This window comes from Anser brachyrhynchus (genome assembly GCF_964034855.1).
Source record: "Anser brachyrhynchus genome assembly, chromosome: 2".
Lineage (NCBI taxonomy): Eukaryota > Metazoa > Chordata > Aves > Anseriformes > Anatidae > Anser > Anser brachyrhynchus.
The window spans coordinates 112,034,010-112,053,823 of record NC_137695.1 but is presented as its reverse complement, the minus strand read 5'-3'; the positions used below and the strand labels follow the sequence as shown (position 1 = coordinate 112,053,823).

The 19,814-nt window shown below is 45.0% G+C and overlaps 1 protein-coding gene across 3 annotated transcripts in view; it reads right to left on the bottom strand.

Moving 5' to 3' along the window:
* Positions 1-19,814, bottom strand: part of CABLES1 (Cdk5 and Abl enzyme substrate 1) — an 80,466-nt gene that overhangs the window by 59,519 nt on the left and 1,133 nt on the right. The window contains exon 1 of one of the 3 annotated variants that reach the window (XM_080580382.1): positions 19,336-19,768. The exons of the other annotated variants lie outside the window; for them this stretch is intronic. The gene's annotated coding sequence lies outside the window, so the exon portion shown is untranslated. Of the gene's footprint in view, positions 1-19,335; positions 19,769-19,814 lie in introns of those variants that run through there. 3 annotated transcript variants of the gene reach the window in all.

Here is a 19,814-nt window from a genome sequence, read left to right as displayed (position 1 = left end):
ACAAGGAACCAAGGACAATTTTTACAGAGCATCTCCAGGCATTTTTCCAGGCCGTCAGCTCTCTTTTGCTAACCAACGACCACCTCTTGCGCTCTTTAGAAAGTCAGCCGCCTGTTTCCTCATAAAAAACCCCAAAGTATTGCCTAATGAAACACACAAAGAGCCCTTCTCATGCTAAGGCAGCCCATTTCAGGATTCTGCTCACATGCTTTACTCAGGGATGCTCTGCTGTAAAAGCACGGCAGAGAAATTTTGAAGGATTTACAGATTAATCAGCCAGAGGAAGGATGTGGGTTAGGACTGCTAGAAGTGTACTCCTCTGGGATACTATCTGCAGCTCAGCTTACCACAGATGAAACGAAACACGCTTTGGGAATGCAAATGAATTAGGATGTCACAAAAAGTAATTCAATTTGGACCAGCAGGGATTTAAATTTGGTTAGTTACCTACAAAATCTTTATTTAACTGTAATTCTGGCACAACATCTAGTATGAGCACAGATTTGGAGTTCATTTACTGCTATTCTAAAAATTAGGCTTGATAATTTACTCTAAGTATTTTAGGTCACGTTTATATTATATATATGTGTATCTCTACATGTGCGCTTGCTCTGTAATAGATCTGCAGAACAGGGATCTTTAATATATGTAAAAACAAGGGTAAGATTTTCATTCATATCACCAGTGTGGAAGAGGTAAGTGGAACAAGACAACTAATTAGTCATTCTTCACTTCAGTCCCCAATAACCACAAACAGTCTGTTTTTTTACTGCAGGCATTGTCTTACATCAAACAATTTGTAGATAACAAAAATAAGTTCTCTTCCTGAAGGCGCATAAGCAAGTATTTTGATATAGAAGATGAAACAGCATTAGAAATTAACTGCAACACTTCTTCCCTTCCCTATCCGCTAGGGTATGTCCATTAGGATGCATTGCTAATATATAACTATATTACCCAGCCTGACAAATTCTGCGCAGTCGGCTGTTTTGGTACTACAGAGCACGAGCCATTAATAGCTGACTGCCTCATTCAAATGAAACAAGACAATTATCAGATGTAACTTACACAATTAATACTACTGCTGCCAGCATTTTCAGCCGAGATTTGGTTCTTTTATAGCTCATTTGAAGTCTTTAGGGGACATGTTATTAGTACATCTGTCCTGCTGTAAACATAATTATCATGCAAAGTTCTATTTATCATGCTGAGCAGGAAGCACTTTGTATCAGCCTTTCAGCTTGAGCACACTGATAAACAGGCAAGGGAATTTAACTGCCCCGACTAGCCAGGACTGTGTTCGCTGCCAGGAGTATTTCTGTTGCTTTCCAGTCAAGCCCATGGCAATTTTCTGAACAGGCGTACAGCTCGTGCTAGCCTCAGAGCTGGGGCGCGTTGTATTTCACACCGCTTGTTTGTCTCATTAGTCAGTTTAATGTTCTCCCGTAATTCTCTGCTCCTTGCTCCTCTCCGCGACCGAGCAAATTCCTTGCACGTGGCCAAGCTAACGGAGCTAGCCTGGTACCTAACAGGTACAGGCAGCAAAAAGGCCTCTGTACAATACTGCCTGGATTTCAGCCTTCAGGTACCCGATAGCACAGCTGCAACATAGTCGGTGTTTTCTGCTTGATGCAGCGGAAAGAAAACAACATAACAGCAGCAGAATGAGAACTTAATTATTTTTCTTTATCAGTTCAAACGCTCATTTTCCTCTGGTGTTTAAAAACTGCCTGGCAGCACACGAGGGACTTGCAGGATGCCCTGTGCGTGATGGAATCTGGCTGCTGCAGCTGAGGGCTGTGGAGGAGACCAAGTCCTGATGGAAGGGCTGATCAGAAAGCAAACATTGCTTCAGAGAGAAATTATTTTACTGCTGATAAACGTGTGATAAAGGGTATGGAATATTTTTAAAACGTGGGAGAAATTCATAAATCTAAACCAAGAAAACTGCTACTGTAGGCTATGCACATGCAGAACAACCACATATCCATAGAAACTACTAAATTCTCCGTGTTAATGCTTTGACCGATTATGGATTATATTTTAGGCAACTTATTCTGAGATCATTCTGGTGTTTCATTTGATTTTGTTGAGACAGGGTGGCTGTGAGAAATGAGCTAGCACAGCGGTTTAATCAATTAAATTCTTTAAATTCAAGAACTGTGCATATCCAGACTGCTTAATTTCTCCCATACATCTGCATTTGCACATCTTTCTTCTCTAAAGAGCTTTCAGAAGCTGAAGTTTTAATCACAGGACTATTTTTGCTCCTAATTTTCCAAGCTGCAGTAAAGCTGCTTCGTGACCTAATCTGATGGCAAATGCACCATCATTATGCAGCGGTTTCAAGGCAGTTGTACACTAACCAGTCATAATGTTTCTTATTATGTTTCTTATTTTTAATCACTGATACACCAGGTGTCTTGTGTCCAATTAGAGCTATCAGTCTGCACACATCACTTTAACTGAGGTCAGCAAATGACTTGTTGAAGTGCTGCACGGTGTGAACAAAATACATTGCAAAGCACTGTCTGAACATTAACCCCCTCAGCTATACCCCACTGCCCAAACGCCGTGAGCAAAGTCACACCTGCTTTTAACTTACACCAAGCTCAGACTTTTGCTAACAGAAATGAGCAGGCCAAAGGGACAGGCTTAGGTTCATAACAGCAAAAAATAATAAGAAGAAAACGCACAACATAGCTGGAAGGGCAAAATGTTCAGGCTGAAAATGCCAAGCAGCTTCAGCAATAATGTGCAGGGAGCAGAGGCCCATGCTAGTTTTGGGTGCAGGGTTGTGACTAAGTGACAATAAAAATATTGCTGTTTTCGTTTCAGCTGCTGTTTTCAGCAAAATCATCAAATCTCAGATTTTGAGGGGACCAGAACATTTTGATTTACCTGAAGTCAACATTTTACTTTGGAATTGTTTTCTTTTTATATATAGAGAGACACAGACATATATATATTCATCTGTATATACAATATGAAAGCCTCAGAAAGAAATGTTTCCTGCTGTTTGAACACACCATCTTTCTGAAGAACCTTGCTTTCCAAAAAAAAAAAAGTTCAGAGTTTCCACTGGTTTGGTTCAACAGAATTAATGGTTGCATTTCCAGGCGGATGGAAAATCTGGCTTACACACAGCTTCCTCCCTCTTCGTCACATTTATCAGTTTCCTGTTAGGGCCACAAGAAAGATGGCAACCACCACTAAAACTTTAATCCCCCCAAAGTCATACTCTTTCCATAGCAAATATAATGAGCTTTCTTAGTGACATACTGCAACAATGTTTAACAGGATTGCACAAGCAAAGTTATATTTAAATCCACTGAAAACGAAATGAATTCTCCCACAGCATTCTCTAGCTATAATTAATGTCAGATTTCATTAATATTCACTTATCTAATTTTTTGCTTTTAGGCTTGTGTCCCACTAACACAAGAACAGCAGCGAAGAAATCTCTCCTATTGAAGAAGCTCTGCTAGGTATTTGAGATGACTTACAGAGCGTGGCCGTACTGTTCTCCATCCTCTACTACCCCTGAATTTTATGATCCTGCATCTCTTTCAGCAGCCAGTTGCAGACTGCAACCATGGGAGGAGCAGAAGGGTTTTCTGCCACGACCTCCAGGCATGCTAACAGAGGGCAGAAAAGGTAAATCTAAAAAAAGAATGTCAAGGTGTTCATTTTGCAAAAATGTCCAAACACTTAGAGTTGGCAGGGTCTCCGTCGTCCCGTCTGTGGTGTGGCACTGAAAGCAAAACCCCTTCATGTGTAAGGGCTGTGGGTGGCACTGTGTCTGCAGAAAACACCTGGTCCCTTAGCGGAGGGGTGGGACTGGGGGAAAGAGGGATGCAGGCACTGCTCCACACAAGGCTGCTTTCCCAAGGGATGCTCGGCATGGCCCCATGCTGTGCCAGAGGGCACGTGGAGCCTCCCCAGCATCGGCTCCAGCTCCCTGTACCCACAAATTCTGACTCTGCTGAGACCGATTTGTGTCCGTCTGATGACCCATGAGCACTGCCAAGTTATTTGCAGGAGATCGTGCTGGGGAGAAAAAATACAGCAGTCAGGAGAAGAAGAATTAATATGGAATTGTACCAAAGCATCACTAAAACTATGTATTTATTGAGTATATTACAGCATATTTCCTGAGCTCTCTGACCTCTCTTGTAAGGAGCTGCTGTGGATTCAGTTCTCCCAGTTATATTCGACAATCATTTAAGAAAAGAGTGAGGAGACCAACGTGACATCTGTTTGAACAACCCACTAAGTTTAATTTGCAGGCAAACAGGGCACACATCATTTCACACACAACAAAACTGCCTGTTTCCATGCTGAAGGGTTGCAATTTTCCCAGCAACTCAGCGCACTGATTCTCTGAAACAGAGAAATCTGTCCTATTCTCAAATGTGAACAGTCAGGAGACACTGGTTTATGGTCATAAATTTAAGAGTTTCCTCAGGCAACACAAAGGCCAACACCCCAAAAGACTGGCTTTTCAGGGCAGTCCTCACAAAAGCTGCTTCCAGCTGCATACTTAATGCAAACGTGAGAAAAATTACGAGGGCAAACTGTATCCCCCAGCCAGACTCCTGGCTCACGTCTCGCTACCCGAAGTCAATTAAACGAGAAAGCCTTGAACACAAATCTCTGCAGCACTTTGAGCTCCTACCCGTAACAGGGTAGACGGGGAAGTCAGAGGAAAACAGGAGGAAGAAGGAAACTGCTGCTTTTCCTTTCCAACCTTTTATTTGCTTCAAAAGGCTTGTTCTCCCCTCTACACGTACAGCAAAACCAGGACCTACTTCCTTTTCCTCTTTCCTGGAAAAAGACAGCCAAAAAAGCCCTGCCCTTCTTCACTATAATAAATATCACACCCTGTCCCCACTCTGTCTGCTGGGGAACTGGAGAAGCAGCTTCCACCTGGACTGCAGAGTCCTCAAAAGTAGAGGCATCTTTCACTCCCCGTGCTTGTTATTTATAACAAGTGAACTACCCCAGAGAATAACCAAATGCTCCTTAAGCTTTTCACAGAATCAAGCCTCGATTTTTTTTTAAATATTTAGCTTGATTCCTGGAAGACCCTTATTCTAAAGTCTTCCTGCACAGACAAATGATTTGACAAGGCGTATGTATATAAAAAACCCTCAAGGTGAAAGAAAACTCAGTAACAAAACCCCCTCCCTGCCAACAACCCCCCCAAGTTCCATGTGGGCTGGAGAGCTGACCATGGCACTGCCTAATGTCAGACGGGAAGCAGGAATGAATATTCAGCAGGAGACACGACCCTACTTCAATTTGCAGACTGCAACAGTTGAAACAAAATTCTTAAAAATAAGGGTCACAAGTACAGGGGACAAAAAAAAAAAAAAAAAAATGCAGCTGCGCCCCATCCTAACGTTATCTGCTCTGACAATTTTGCAGTATCGCTTTTTGTTTTCCAGCGTGCTCCTGCTGCTGCCAGTAATTCTGTTACCAAAAAAATCCTAGTCAGCCAAACCCAGGTATCCCAGTCAGAAACTTCCCAACTGCCTCCGTGCCCCACAGAGCGGATTATGGGCAGCCGCCCCCCCTGCAGCCACCGCAGCCCGAGCCGGGCTGCTGCTGGGACAAGTCTCAGGCAAGAGCTGGCAGCGGGCTGCTTGCAGGCACCGCTCCCCGATGTGACCTGATGTAAAGCAGCATTACGAAACCCGTATCCATATGAACCGGGTACCTCTGAGAAAGCTCCCAGCTGGATTTGAACACTTCAGCCTGGCAGGGGATGACACCCCGTCTCACGACGGGTTAACACGCTGTCGGGGATTTAGCACGCCCCAGAGCGGCCAACTGGTTTTGTTGGGGCAGGCAGCAGTGCCACCCGGTCACGTCCACAAGCAAAGAGCATTTTCAAAACAGGAGGCGGCTGCCTTGCAGAAAAAAAATAAAAGAAAAAATCAGAAGTTCCTCCTGACTGAGTCCAGTATCAGAAATCTCAGAGGGAAGAGGATAAAAGGGGTCCCCACGCACAGACCCCTCCTAGAAAGTCACAGGGATGCATGGGTCCCCCTGCGTTTCTCTACACCCCCTCCTAAAAACTAATTTCTGGCCATCACGGCGAACCGTCTCGTTTTCTGGTTTTTCATCTACTTTATGCTGGCTGCTGCTAAGGGAGATGTCAGCGCACAGCAGTCACCAGGCAGCCCTACTCCTGGGAGTACCGGAGGGACCCGCGCTGCCCCAGCCCATCTGCGCTTCAGCATCTTCTCATGACCAGCAGTCCCAAGGCAGACACTGAAAGAAGCATCGTGATGGGGACAGTTGTTACTGCTTCCACAGCGGTACTGTGCATTTTTCGGGGAGCTCTCCCTCTGACCAAAAAACATGCACAAGAACTCTGCATGTGCGTACGCACACACCGTCTTGGCTCCGGTCTTTGTTGCTGATTCTCCAAAAGTGGAAGGCATGAGGGACCCGTGACTCTGTTATTATCCATTTAAACAACAAATACAAAGCTAAAACATATAAAAAATGTATGAATTTCTGTGAATCTTTAAAGAGTCTTAACTTTGCCTTCTGGTATGTAGGTCTTTCAGGCTGCGTCTTTTTAAAGCTTTTTTTGATTCCAAAAGTTAGGAACTTTGTCAAGGAGACAGAACACAAGGAGATTAGACTGAGCACCTCCCCTTCATCCCGGTAGTCCAGGAACTTTAAAAGCCTCAATCATACATTGCAAGACTTTGAAGTTGACAATATTGGAGTAAGATCCTCTGCAATATCAATGGAAAGGAAACAGAGGATCCTTTATTGGATTATGTGGTTTTAGAAATGTTGCTTCCAATTCTCATGAAAAAACATACTATAAATCTTTAAAAAATGCTAAGTTGCTGCTTAGAGTATTTGTCATTTGCTCCCCTGTTTTCCTAAGCGAGGAATGGGATGTGCATGCATCTGCCACATTTCAGCAGTGATTACTGAACTTGCATATAGTGTGTGACCAATGCTGCACTTCTGCGGAAACCTCAACTGATGGGGCTCTTGCTCAAACGAATCTGCGAAACTGCTCGCTCTCTTTGAGCCTCTGTTAGGCGATCACTTTCTAAGCCAAAGGCAACCAGCTACCTGTGAGAGTAAGACTGGAAGGAACTGCACGTGTTTGCAGGATCAGGCTCTATTTTTATAAAGCCATTTTTCAATGACAAAGCTCATTTAGGACTACTTGTTTCAAATTAATCACCTCTTTCAAAAGATGTAACTAAATATAATGCAAGAGAGGATTTACTTTAGAACAGACTTGGGGGTGAAAGCAGACAGAAAAAAAATCTATCTTTTGAAAAAAGTAATTAAGACATTTAGATGCTGCAGACGTTAAATGCAGACTTAACAATTCCAATATAGATTTTAAATGATTTTCATGTGAAACGGCTAACCTTGTAACACATCTTAGATCATCTGACTTCTGTGTCTGTCTGCATATTCAGCATCACAGCCCCAAGCTGAATAAACACAGGCAGAGAAGAAAGAGATTCTTGTTTCCTGGTAAAGCTTATTGCAATAAAGAACTGAAAGCAGGGCAAAAGGCCCATTCAAAGATGTGTCACAAAACACTTCACCGCAGACCTAGGGGCTTTGTTGAAAGGAGGAAAAAAAAGGGTTTTGAACAACAATATTGCCTAATGGGATTACGCACACACAACATAATTTCCCGTTTACAATATGGTGCCAGCGACGGGTTAAACACGAGCTGAAGTCTTACCTGCACTGGTACCAGTTACATCATTTCATGCCAGACATTAAGCAAACAAGTAAAGGGTACAGACCACAAAGCTGTTACTGAAAACACTTAATCTTCCAAGGTGGATATCAAACGGGCAGTTAAACAATCAATATTCCTTTGAAAAACATTACATTTTATTATCTGTAAATATGCATCTCTTTCTTTTGTCTCTAAAAAGGAAAACAGGAAGCATACGCTTTTGTAGCATACATTTATGGCTACTTAAATCTGTCAAATTTATATATAAGTCGTATCTGGGTAAGTAATACACAGCAAATAGTATCCTGATGGCAGTACTACAACATATAAAGACAAACTATGCTTAGGATCCTTCTGAACTTGTTTGCATACAAAAACTTCTCTGTATTTATATTAGCCAGAAAGGGTACCCATACAGAGCCCCTAAACCCAGGTATTTCTCCTTTCCAGTTCCTTCCCTTGTTTATTTCCTACCAGGCACACCGTCTGAAATATATTTGTAGCTAGCCACAACAAGCATGCTATGTTTTGAGGGTTTTCAAGAAAAAATAAGTTTGAAAACTAAATTTGGGAGTAAAAACACTGCAGCTCTAGACAGGAAAAACTCTTCAGCAACTGGAAAAACATCACCTGTACCTAACAGAGAATATTAATGGTATTAATGTAGGATAAAAATCCTTGCTTTTAATATAATGTGAACATACAGCCATCATTTGGAGTAAAATACATTTAAAGCTTTCACAGCACAGCTCCAGTCTTCCTCCAGCAATCCTGGTCTAGCTACTTGATCCCGACACAGGGAAACCAGATAAAGTCATTGAGCAGAACAGGGGATGCAAGTGCTAACAGGACATCGGTCAGTTACCTTTGGTAGAGCTACTGGGAGAACTTGAAAGATTTCCTCTTCTGGGCATGACCTGTTAGCTGCTGTTTGGAAAACAGGAGATGTGTATGCCTTTATTTTTCCTCTAGAAACATCTCAAAAAGAGCCCGTCCAGCAAAGAAACCAAAAATACACTTCCGCCGCTGCCTCTCTGACTGCCCAACCACCCGTAATGTTTTCCCTCCTCGCTGCAAGCCTCTGCGAAGGAGGAAGTTCAAGTGCTGCGATCTGAAGGGGGGCAGCCCCGGACAGCGGCAAAAACCAAAGCACACCCATCTTTTATTCTTTTGCTTCTGCCCTTTCTTCACCTCCTTGGGCCTGAACATTAATGAAGGTGTCTAAAACGGAGGGGAGAGAGGCAGCGCCGCCCGCAGACCCCAGACATGACCCACCATGACGACTCCTGAGGCATCTGCTTGCATAAATCACAGGCAAAATTTTGCCTCCTTATTTCCACTGAAACAGAAAATAGCCATGCTTTTATAAAAGTTTTTTGCCTCTTTTTTTTTTTTTGAATGAAGAAAAACACCTCCCCCCAGACCTCAAGAGCAGAAACCACTACTTCCTCACACAAGCTACATGTTTGCTGCTAAATACAGCACAGGACAAGAGAAAAAGCGTGTTGGGTATGACAGTAGAGCTCTGTGTTGATCAGACGTACGAACTGTCAACATGTGATGCTGAATTTTGAAATTTCTGCTTTCCTGTTTCACCTTGTCCAATAAACGGACAGGAAAGATGCCTGTTAGTGTGAGGAACTGTAACACAAAAAAGTAGTTTTCACAGAATTTACTGGATTACAAAATGAAGGCTCAAAAAGCCCACAACTGACCAGCGAAAAGAAAACAAATGCCCAAGTGCTCTTTTCCAACTAGCACAAAGACAAATTTTCCCTACAATTTTTGATTTAGTTATTATTTTAAAAAATAATCCTGACAGATGAGAGCTGGCAGGAACCCCTCGCTGGTGCTCCCCGTCCCCAGGTCCAGGCTGGAGCTGGCCTGAAGGTGCGTAGGGTGGACATCTTGTCCTCAGCACCAAGATCCTCGCCCTGCCGCTCTGCTCCCGCTGGGCCGTGCTGCTCACCAGCACAGACATGACCTTTTGGGTAGAGGAAACCCACTCCTCTCACAGAGGCCCCACTTTCAAGTAATTTGTAGCTCTGGCGGTTCTTGCTTAGCTTTGTTTTAAGGTGTTGGGTGTCTGAACACCTCACGCAAACAAGATGGAGCACGGTCTGGCGGGACTGACTGTCACCTCACAGCAGGACACAGGCACATTGACTGAAGACATGACCAAACCTTTGAGATATCCTTACTCCAATTTTGTTTTCATTCTAAACTTGAAGGAAACTTGAAAAGCAATGAAGATTTGAAGAGCAATCACAGAATCACGGTCATACTTTGTTAGAAAAGCACGATCTACACCTCAATTTTCCGTTAGGGCCCACACACCTCCATGGTCTAAGATGTAAAAGACTGGTAGTTTTATGGCTTCAAAAGACATATTTTGAGATTTATGAGGAGAATTTTGTCCGTTTCAGCTGATACATCAGCACAGAGCAAGCTCTCTGACCCACTGATTTAACCAGAAGTGTGCTGTTAGCTTCAATAAAAACAGAATCGCAACTATCGTCTACAACACCAACCACTCCCCCAAAAATTGACAGGGAGGACGAGTATACAGACTGGAGCTGGGCTGGACAAAGCGGGAAGCAAAATCTGTGAAAAAACATAAAGGAAAAGCACATGCTGTCTTTTTAAAGTGAGATTTTTTCAGAGGAGCCCAGAGAGTTCCTCAAATTCATGGTTCAGAGACTCCTTCAAAAAAATCTCAGCTTGAATTGCTCTGCTCTCTTTAGCCTGAATAATACAAGACAGACATCTAATCCAGAAAAAAACACTGCAGAAGTGAAGCCAGTTCTTCATTACCATAACCCCCTATCTTGGGAAAGTGGATGCGAGGGTCAAGAGCCTCTCAAAAGCCGTGCTTCTTCTAGCACATGCAGATGACACAAAAAAACAACCAAAACAAGACCGTGCTGAAACGTTCCCAGTTTGTGCAAAGCAGCACTGCAACAAATGCAAGCCAACTGCTGGTTATACAGAAGACCGCACCACCACCAACCATGGATAACGTGCTCATTTACCCAGTAAAATATTCAAGATAGGCAATTGCTTGACAGGTTGGAAACCTTACCTCTGCACCTAAAATAGAAAGGACGGGCCTGATCCTGTTCTCACCTGTAGCTGAGCAATTCATAGTCCGTTCATTTCTAGATGCCTCAACCTTTGCAAACACACAACGTTTCATGAGGGCTCTTCCAGCCCCTTCTCTTCCATCCCTCACCTCCCTTCCCAGAGTTAATGAATTCCAGTTACAAGCCCCATCTTTGTGAGGTGCCCTACTGCACAAAACCGAGTGGGCTGGGGGTTAGTTCGTAAGTGATACGGAACAGCAGCAACGAGATTTTGTACAGCCCTGAGCACAGTACCACACTATAAAAATCCATTGCTCCTGTCACAAGGCTACATCCTTCCAGGAGATGAAAGCTGTGAGCTCACAGACTCGCTGGGAGCAAATACGTGTTGCCATTCACATCATGCATTCAACCTTAGCACAAAGCATGAGGCTAGCAATGAAAACTACTGCTGCATTAGCCTTAAAAGTACCTATTTAAGGGTGGTGATAAATTAATAAAAAATTGTATTTTTTACTTTTAAATGCATTTGCTCAAACTACACTCCCTGTTACACCCTAGCACTTATCTTTGAGTTGTATAGCCTTAAATCAATAAGGATTATATTGAGTAAACAAGAAACCAGTATTTATAACAATCTCTTTAAAACAAACAGAAGCACAAAACCTTTTACAATGGAGTACGTTCCTTAAAATAACTGTGCAGACACTTTTGTTACTTGTAAGGCTGAGTTCTGCAGTACCTGGAGCTGCTTCTAAAATAGAAAAACCATTTTATCCTGAGGCAAGTTACACACGGAAAAATATGGATTTTGCAGATATATTGCAGAAAAAAAGTCACTACGCAGGTACTTAACAATGACACTTTGTGTTCTTCTGTAAATAAGTCTATGTTTTTAAGTAACCAACTCTTACCTGTGTCTTTTTCTATATTAGGTTATGTTAAAAGATGTCATTCTACAAAACAGTAAACACCACCATTTAAAAATCAAACCCAGATTTGGTTTAAGTAAGAAATCAAAAACATTCCTAACACATATAAAGGGTTGAAAACAGGAGGCTATGTGAGCTCTGTTTTAGAAAGCATAATTACACCTTTGTATTTTAAAGAATGTTCTTCCAAGCCTATTAATAGCAGACTGCCATCTTTCCACACCTTTTTACATAACGTGCTGCAGTACCTGCTCGACTCACCTACCCAAGCAATTAAACCGCACTGTGCACCGCAGCATCAGAAAGCTGTTTTTCCTCTCTTCATATTCTCTGAAAAGCACGCTAGTGTTTTACGATGCTTCATTATGGAACTGACATCATTCTCTTGGAGCAATGCTGAGATCTATGAAGTTTGCTTGTAACTACCAAGGCTGCTCAGTTCTGCCTAAGTCCCAGGCATCGAAATGGAGCCTTCTTTCTCATGTAGCTCTCTGTCACCTAAAGAGGAGTTCGCTCCCTGCTATGCAAGTTCAACGGGCCCCTACGGACATGTGGGCACATCTTCTGTCGCCCCACATTTGCCTGGGTGCAGCCGATTGAAAACTAGGCTGGAAAAGGAGGAAGTGAGCCCCTATTCCTGACGGATCTGCAAGTACTAACTCATGTGCAGAACAACAGGAAAGCAAAACTTTTTGTCTGCAGAGCGCTATGACTGACAAAACACAAGGAATAAAGATGTTGAGGGAAAAAAAAAAAAAGATGTTTTCAAGACATGTTTCAGACCATAGCTAATATATGCCATATCCTTCAGACAGGCTGAGTACAGGGGGTTGGAAAGTATAGGTTCCAAGTACACGAGGGTGAACAAGGAACAAGAGGAAGCAAGGTATGGCCTGTATTTGTGTACCTGACCTGAAGGAGATCTGCTCTCTCCATATGTACGCATGGATGTGGTCCAAGCAGGCCCAGAGGCAAAGGGATTTACACGACAGTCATCTCTTGGTTCCCCTTTTTCCATCCCTACATGTTTCAGATGAAACCAGACATCCCTTCAGGTGACAACAGTCCTTTCTGAGCACTGTGACCATACTCTAGGTCCCTGGAGTGCTGAAGCTCTGCTCTCCACTTTCTTCACTGGGATTTGCTGACCCTGTACCTACAGTGGCTCTTTCCCCATCCTGAAAGAGGAAGGGAGAGGATGCAACACAGAGGGAAGAGGACAGAGAGAGGACCAGCCTCCCCAGGCTGCAGAAGGCACAACCTCAACTTCGAGGACTGCAACAGCACCTATGGTTTGCTATTTGTCGATGCGGTGCTAGGACTGCCACCGTACTGCAGTATCACTTCTTTTGCTACACGAAAAAGTACGTGCAGATGTGTCCTGTAGGGTCACGGGCCAGGCCACGCACACCAGAGAGCAAGCGGATGGCTGAAGATACCAGTACCCACTAACAGGCTACAAACCAAGAGGCACTACAAACTTCTCAGCTCTCATCATCCTAACCAAAGCCCAGAGAAAAAGAAAAGCAAGCAGAAAAGTTTCCCCCTGTTTGTTCCACAAGTCTCGTTCCGGTTCAATGATGTGGTGTAGAGAGAAGTCAGCGCAGTGTCACCTTACAGATTTTTCCTGTTACACAAAATAAGAGGATTTTTTTTTCCTTTTGGAGGAAAATTTATGCTTCTTTTGAATGCCTTTACCTATGAACTGATGCGCCTATGGCTGATTTGTCTTGACAACACATAGATTTGAAACCGTAATCATATTTGCCTTGGTAATACGACTACTTGATGGAGCACCAAAATGCAATCCATTGTTGTCTGAAAAATTATTAAAAATAAAGTTACCTGGATTTCAATTTTTTTTTTCTTATCCCATCAATATTATACAGAAAAATCCCTTTTTTTGCAAAGATTCATTTACACGAGTAATTTTATACCCTGCCTAAGTAATTTCATACATATGTAAATGCATACTTTGGGCTTTGCAGGATCCTGGGTCGGAAAGCACATACCTTCTTTTGCCATCCAAGACAAGCAGAGAAAAACACATTTCAATTGTGGGGAGCAAATCTTTTTTTCCCCCAGGCTTCTATAAAAAACAAAACAACAACAACAACGAAAAAAACACTCCGTACAGAAAGGAAACTAGCCTTTGCTTAACTTTCCATTCACTTCTAAACTTTCCACAACAGAAAACCTTCCTTAGGCAAAAACTTTGAAATGTAGCTGTGCTAAGAGCAATGTTGACTCTGAAACACATCATTAGAACAGAAAATATATTTAACATTCATGACAGGAAGGCAGTTGCTATGCATATAACACAGTAGCCACTGTAAAGGAACCTCACAGTCCCTTAAATATATACTCTCCTACATCTGCATATTGCAGCCTGAAAAGCAAACCTGAAGACATGTGCCAGAGAGATTCCTGAAAGTCTCCCACTGGCACATCATGTTTTCTCCAAACAGCAGTGAATTTTTTCTCTCCTAACCGATCTGCTGAGTTCTTTACCCTTCCTCTTGCAGCAAATAAAACTTCTGCTAAGCCCCTCTCATGAAATCAAACACCATTCCTTACATTTCTCAGTGCGTTATTTGCAAACTGTAGGCCAGCAGATACAGGCTCTCCATATGCCAAATAACGTAATTTCTAGCAATCGCACTTCTCGCAGCAAACTGGCACGAGGTTTTTCAGCTGGGTTATTAAAGCAGCCAGCTTTGCGTCTCACAGCACCTGCTGCGTCGCTCAGCCTGGTATCTCGAGGCAGCCCCGCACTCCTCAGCGGCAATTCTGTGTGCAGAACAGAGCGTTTGAGCAAAAGGACTGGTTATGGCCTTGGAGGTATGATCGTGTGGCCAGAGGTGATGAATTTTGCAGGCATATTTGCATTGCTTACACAGAATCTGATTTCCCATACTTATCATGGGCTAAGGTCGTGTCTACCGAAGTTTCAATGTACAAAAGTTCCAAAAAGTAAAACCAAACTCCTGCATTTTCAGGTTAAATTAGGCAGATGAGCCTTTATGTTTATGTAGTAGAGAACTTGTCTGAGAGACCACAAACAGCTGAAGTAAGGAAAAATAAATAAATCAGGGTTTGGTTCTGAATCACCATTCGTGCTTCTTGTCTTTACCTCACATCAAACTCTCCACAGAGCCTCCGGCCAGCCCACCTGGCATTTACTGCTTTGAAGCTGAGAAGCCATAGAATCAGCATTACTGGAGATTTCTTTTTTTCCCTTTCAGACACAATATTTGGAACCTCATATTTGTATTTTAGCCGTTTTCAACTGCTCCAAACTAAGCTCTGTCCTTCACCAGAATAATTCTCAAAGTCATAATAATTACTGATTAAAGCATACTTCCTACCCGAAAGCTGTCAACAAGCTATGATCTGTCATTATCCCATCTATCTACCACCAAACTATGTTTTTGTGATGGTCTGGAGGGCTGCTGAGTCACATGGATGCTCCTGATTTTCACCACATAGGGATGCCTGCAGAAATACCGTGTGACAGAGCGCCGCGTAGCTCGCTCTTAACAAGAAGGGCCGGCCTGCCTGCCTGCACAGGAGCTTTGCAGCTGATTGATCCGGCTTTAACGCCGTCTCACTTCAAAACTTGTCAAGTTCTGAGACTTCTGCACAGGCAGCTCTGTCTTAGCATGTGTCTGCCTATAAAGATGTCTAATTAATTCCCTAGTAGTCGTGTACACTACGTTCTGTCCCAGCTCCTCTTCAGAATTGACAGCAAAGTGTTTTTTTTTCTTGCCTGATGAATATTATCTTTCTTATTGGCGAAAGATGCTTGCTAAGTATTATAATAAAGCCTGAAATATGCCAGAGCAAACTTCTGGGGGATTTTGTTTAAAGCTCTGCGTCTTAAGGAAAGACTGATGTAACTATGCCGTCCATCTGTCCGTGCGTCCTCGTATTACTGTACTACAGTGACTTCTGAAACACTGGTCAACTTCAACTGACGTCTGAAATATAGCAATGTTTACAGGTGTTCCAGGTAAGCCACAGAGAGAGGCTGAAACCTGTGCCCTGACCACAGGGAGAGGCATGCAGAGATCACCGGAGGCGGACGCCAGCCTGTGTGGATGCAGGGCTGGCCACGTTCAGCATGTGTACAGCTCAAAACACAGACGGGGCTTTATGTTTCCAGTACGACTTGGTCGGTACGGCTTCCTCTGACCTGCAAGATGTCCAGCAAATTCCCCAAACCCTTCTTGGATGCCATTTAACCAAGCCTCCAGTACGCGCAGGCTTTGTGTGGAGGGAAGAGAAGGAAGAGACCTGACTCTTCCAAGCCCACCAGCAGTCCGCAACTGCTCCTGCCGTGCCTGAAGTGACCATGAGGACCCAGCCTCTCTCAGCATGGGCCACAGGACGCGCACAGGACGTGGACGTGCTCCGTGTCCTTCACGGGGCCCTCAGGAGCCTGCAAGCTGCGCGCACGGGGACAGCAAGTCCTCTCCTGGGGGGCTGCCCTCCAGGAACTGTGTCAAACACTTTGGCAAGGACAAAAGCAGCAGGACACCGGTGCCACCACCAAAACAGCCCTTATTATAGAGCCTTAATCCTGTTCTTGAACATTTTTCTTTTGGGTGGCACGGGATGGCCATTCAGGTTTCTGAAATGATGACAGGAGTCACCAAAGCATCCCGTTTTCAGAGGCAGCAATGATTAGTGGTACACAAGGTCGCACACCTATGAAAAGATCAGCATGTGCACTTTCAGCATGTGCACTTTCCATTCACTTCTCAGACCATTAAATTGCTGTTTTCACGCTGTTCTTGTATACCTAATTCTAAAACTCCGGCTGCCTGAAGGGCTTTAGGCTCAGTGAATAACCGAGTCTCAATCGCACACAAAAGGTCCGATGTTTTTTCCAGCAGCTCACAAGCAAGCTCCCGACGTTGGCACGACCCTGAAGGGTGGACAGTGCCCTCCGCTTTTTTGTTCTGCTCCTCTTTCAGGACTCTGCCCGTAACACACTCGTTTCTGAGAGGCTCTTCTTTTGTCCCCGAGGTGTCAAGATCGGAGGCATCTTCTGCGGATGTGCGGTGATCCTGGGGGCTCCCTGCAGCGCCAACAACTGCTTGCACCTCGTGAGCCCCACAACGGCTGGGCAAGTCTACAAATCCAGCATCCCCCTCCACTGCGTCTCTCTGGACGATGAATAATTAGGCCAGAACCTAGCTATTTAAAACAGGCAAATGCTTTCATATTTTCAATAACAGCCTGAGCACTTACACAACAAAACGCCGTGGCAGTGAGTGGAGACCTGAACGAGGAAATTGTCTCCCCTCTGCATTGTCAAAACTGAATGAGATGGAAGGTGAAAGGCGCAGAGACTTTCTAATGGGTAGAAACAAATTGAATCTTTACGAGCTTTAATAATCACACATTAATTTCAGAATTAGTCAGGAAATGAGACTTGTTCTGTAGGTCAATAAATTCTGAAGATAAATCCATTTGAGCCATGGTAGCTTAAACATCCTTTTGACTAGATCCCCCCGCCCAGCAATTGCTCAGCAGATATTCCTTTCTATTGCCTTCCCCAAACCAGCTGCTCCAGGAGGAATTCCCCTTCCCATCTGCTGTGACACAGTCAACTGCAACTGTAAGTGGTGTTTAAACTACAAATCCAATCACTGATTTGTTTCCCTACACACTCGTTTCTTACAACCTGAGCCACTGGAAAAAGTCGTGTACAGGAAAGGAACCTTCACGTATGGAAACAACGGTGCTTCTTGCAAAGAAAACTACAGCAAGAAGAACTGTAGGCTTACATAAAAACAAGTACGTGGACGGGATCATTACCTAACCTCCAGACTCTGTAATGATTTTAAATTGGTGTTGCTGAAATCTTGTTCCACAGAAGTCCTGGCTAATTCAGACGAAGCTATTAAAACGAATTATAATTTGACACGAAGGAAAGCCGTGGCACAATCTGGCCCTAGTTTCCAGTAGTGCCCTCAGCCACCCATTCACCACATAACTGAGACAAACTTCTTCAGCACCAGACAAGAGCCTTCGGCATCAACAAGCCAACTACTGCACAAGCGTTTTTTCCCATTTACGTGTAATTACACCCTAGCCTCCGAACAGCTAGGAGCTCCACGTCCTTTTTTGAATCATTTACTCCCCGTGAATACACAGGGAGCACAAACCCAAACCACATTAATGATAACCCTGTTAAATATAAACCAGTGCACAATTATACAAACTGCTAACACAAACAAAACAAAACAAGCCAGGAAACTCTGATTAGACGTTCACGATGGTTTCTGAAAACTAAATAAAAACAACATAATGCAGCCCGTCTTGCCTGATATGGTAGTAGAAAATGGTTTCACGTTACCACATAACTTACATGTCCAAGCACAGGACTAGCCTTTTCAAACAACACCTCAGACTCAATTTCAAGCCTGCTGCAAGGAGAACGAAAGGGAGGGAGGAGAGACAGCAGAGGTACACGGGAGCTACCAAAATCCCCGATTTCCCTCTCTGCTCTGCATCCTCCTTCAGGTGAGCCGAAGTCTGTCCCCGGTGCCTGGTCCCTGCCTCCCACCCGCATCGCGCCCGTAAGGGCAGGCCATGCGCCGGCCATTTGGCTCCTTCGTCTCCGTTAGGAGAGCGGCAGCAGGTCTGCTTGAACTCCCTGTTCTTGGGCTGGCGCCAGCAGCGTGCATGCCTATGATTTATCTTTCCGTGCGGCGAAGAGCGAGCCTCGCTATCAGAGCCCGAGCAGTGCCTTTCCGCCGAGATGCGGAGCAAAGGCCGGGTCCAACCTCTGCACGCACGCCGCCACCTCAAGTCCGTCCCATTTCTATATTTAAGAATATATGTTTTCCAAAACACAAACGCATCTTTTGAACCCAAGCCAAAGCCTGCCCTGGACCGCACATGTGCCGCGTCACGCCCGTCAGCGGAGCTGCGGGCTTCACGGGGAGCTCTCCTTCGCTACCAGCGAGTGCTGGGGAGTTGCACAAGGTCTTTGCCACAGCCGAACCTAACTCTCAAGAAAACAAAACCCAGCTCCTTCCTTACATTGCACACCACAAGCGGCAGAGCACTCAGGGAGGGCCGTTACGGGCAGGTTGTGGAAGGAGGAATTCAGAGAGCAGCAAAGAGGGGCAAGGGAAAGCAACGATGGGATGAGGATGGGCTGGGGGAAGAAGTGATGCAGGTGGGATCTGAGCACCTCTCCCAGAGCCGAGCACGGGACCAAGGAGTGCAAGCACGGAAAAATGAGGAGGATCCTTGGGAATACAGAAAGATGGCACGGGAATCCTGCACGGATAATCAGCTCACTAAGTGGAAGGCTGTGGAGAATGCAGGCTGTCGGACACCAGGAGCGAACTGCTGAGCGCACTGTCACCGACAAGTTCCAGAGCAGGACAGCAGCCCCCAAACCTGTGGGTCACAACCAGCTCCCAAGGCCATGGGTACTCTCCTGGAGTACCCCCGATCTCTCCAAGGCAGTTGACTGTGAATGAGCTTCTTCTGCAGCAATCTCTGCTCAGTTACCCTCCTGAACCCTGGCAGCAACAGCACGTGGCTCCAAGTCTACCTGCTTGTCCGAGGGAGCGACGCGGAGCGAGCGTGGCGAGCAGGGAAGGTGGGAGCGGTTGGCTGGGAGCACGCAGTCGTCTCCTCCGGCTTCCAGCCTGCTTCTCCCTCAGCCTGCGATACCCGGGCACGATGCGGTGCGGGAGAGAGCGCTCAGTACGCGTGGCGCAGCTGCCCCACGTGCATTTGCGCGTCCCTAGCCCAAAAGCGGTGGTTGTTCAAGGAGGTGAGGTTACACGCTCGGGGCGAGCGAGCTCGGTAACGGGGAAAAGGTTGCCCTGAGGCGGGGAACGGCATGTAGGGACAGCAAGAGCTCGTGGATGAAGGTGGAAACGCCTTCCCGCGGGGAAGGAAGGAGGGAAGGAGGAAGGAAGGAGGAAGGAAGGAAGGAGGGAAGCGGCTTCCCACCTGCCGCTGCCCGGGGCCGCCCCCCCGTCCCGTCCCGTCCCGTCCCGTCCCGTCCCGTCCCTCCCCGTGCCC